A 2789-nucleotide genomic window follows, 5' to 3' on the forward strand; every position below is an offset into this window, starting at 1 on the left:
ACCTGTTACAGAGACAGTGCAACATTTCCTAGAAAAATAGCTGATGTCCAGGTTACTGACTGCATCTCGCAATGAATCTAAACTGTAATATGATAATATCACAGAGCATTCATACTGGCAACATTGTATTAGTATTAATTATATCAAGCCAGCTTTTTGAGGTTCTCAACTGTAGGTATGTCTGTTGTTGCAATCCTACACTCGAAAAGCTTGTAAACACACAACAATCCATCCACTGACCCAGACTACACATGTATGTAACTTCTTAATGCTATGATTGAGCCTTCATTGACACAATAATCAGTGTTTACCCTCACCCTCCTCAATACAACAAATGTAATCAGTTCCATAAAAGAAATGTTTAATTGCACATACAACGGTACCAGTGTTGCACAAATAAAGGGATTTTGCCAATATGTCAATAAAATAGGTATAACCAATATCTGATTTAATTGTACTTGATATAAAAATTATTCTACTTCATAAAGCTCAAAATTGTCCTTAATAAAGACAAGAGCTTCTGTCCTCTCAACTGTGCATCTGTTGTGCCTGTCATTATAAATATTACGAGCATCAGAAAAAACCATTTCTGTAAGAATGGATGTCGCAGATGTATTCAAGTAATATTGTACAAGCTTGCATAGTAGTTGGAATATTATCAAGGACAATTCAGACAACATACATGTACAGAATCATTGCGCATGTTCAAGCTACCACCTTGCATCACTCAAGATTGACAGATCCTGATATAAACCCAATATGCCTATATCAGCTGCTATTCCAGGTGCAAATAATAATTATTAAGAGTGCAACACAAACATGTTGTAAACTGTATGCAGACAATAAATTAATTATAGTCATACATACTAATCTCACATGGTCTCAGCCAAGTCTCATTCCCAGACTCTCGTCACCTCACTACGTCTGGCTCTTGTATGTTGCAAAGGACAGCTAGTGAGAGATGGAAACCAAACACGAGTGAGGTTAAAAGTATGTGAATGAGACTAGTCTCAGCATTCTGAGACTGCTGCCTGTAATAAACACATGACAGATGACAGACTTCAGAGATGGGTTTTTTAGTTTGTTGCCCAAGTATTACAGCTCCCTTTAACAGAATTGTGTTAGAAAGACTGTATTAGAAAGACTGTACTGTCTTCTTACAACACGTCACTGAAACAAATACAAATGATATCCCAGAATAACTAGCTTCAAATAATACACCACAACTAGCACCGACATCATCACCTCATAACATATGTCACACATCAGTAGGAGTGAACAGCATGTTAGATTCAACACTATGTTTTCTTTTAGTTAAAATAGCAATAACTGATTCTAAAATATATAATCCATTGTCATGACGTAATCTGATATAAGTTACAACTAAAAAATTCGGTTACTTACTAAAGTTGTATAAGATGTGTATATTCAATTGTGTACAAATCTAATCATGAGTCATCCTACTCGTACTAGTATTGATATAATGTGAGAAAATTTATTAAAATAAGTCTAGCTTTTTAACAAATCAATTAAAAAAAGAATAACCAATTGTGACTGGTGCTCATATCATCATTCTTACCACTCTGCTTTGGAACCATTCACCAAAACTACAACAAAGTCATACTTTGTTATCTCAACCGCAGACAAGATACTAGCGGAGGTATTTCTGCCAAATACAATTAGAAACAGAAGTTAGTACAGTTTGATTGATTTACAGTTTCACACTGTGCTGTCCCGTATGTCTGGTCTGCTGTTACACTGTGTGCATGAGTGCGCCTCCGTGCTTTTGTGCGGTCGTTCCAAACTATTACATAATCAGTTTCAGATGACTTTTGTGACACGACAGCGTCATTTTAGTGAGAATGTCGATCGACGCCCTTCTGTCTAGGCCAAGAACCTTGAAGAACACTAAATTGATTAAGCTCTGATATAATTCTGTTGCAGAACAAAACGAACCAGTGCATGTAACTGCAACTGGACCGAATCCATCTTCAACACTTTCTCTGTTTGCTAGGCGACTCACCGTCGAATTCCCGGATAATTTATGGATGCCAGACCTCGGCATGCGGGAAAGACAGAAACTACATGCAACTGCAGTCTACATGACAACTAAAATTGCTAAATTTTACTTTTGCTAAAATAGAAACGTATTAGTAAGACTGGACTAAATGGAAGACGTTATCGTACACGTGTCCCGTACTTCAAGTCAACAACTCGTTTCCTAGGAAATTGTGCAAAAAATCGAATATTGCAAAGGTTGGCCTGCCATAGGTTATATATATATAGACATATATATATATATATATATATATATGCTTAGGAATGGCTAGATGAATAAACAAAAATTAAAAGCAAAGGCCAACAACACCGGGTGTTCCCAGGCGGTCTCCCATCTTAGTACTGACCCGGCCCGACTTCGCTTGACTTCGGTGATTAGACGAGAACCGGTATATTGAGAGTGGTATGGTCGTAGGCAATGAAGATAACAAAGTGTAGACTACTTATAGTATTCAAAGCAGAGTTTGAAGAAACTTCAATTCTATGGATTTCATGTTGTGATCTAATTAAAAGAATGAAAAGACCATTGCACATGAGCATCAGTATGATAATCATCTACAAATCGACCCACAGAGCTGGTCTAGAAAGACTAGCTTACACTGTCTCATTTGTGGCTTGATAGTCAAGATCCACAGCTAAAGTTTAGAATAGTAATCATAAATGGGTGCTCAGTTCGTTCCCAGCTGTGCAAGCGAGCACGGACGAACACTCAGTGTACCCTTTGACGCACT

The 2789-nt window shown here is 37.2% G+C and overlaps 1 pseudogene; it reads right to left on the reverse strand.

The window, feature by feature from the left end:
* Nucleotides 1–2356: 2356 nt before the first annotated feature.
* LOC134185140 (5S ribosomal RNA) lies at nucleotides 2357–2475 on the reverse strand (annotated as a pseudogene).
* Nucleotides 2476–2789: the final 314 nt, after the last annotated feature.

Source organism: Corticium candelabrum, chromosome 9, assembly GCF_963422355.1.
Source record: "Corticium candelabrum chromosome 9, ooCorCand1.1, whole genome shotgun sequence".
Lineage (NCBI taxonomy): Eukaryota > Metazoa > Porifera > Homoscleromorpha > Homosclerophorida > Plakinidae > Corticium > Corticium candelabrum.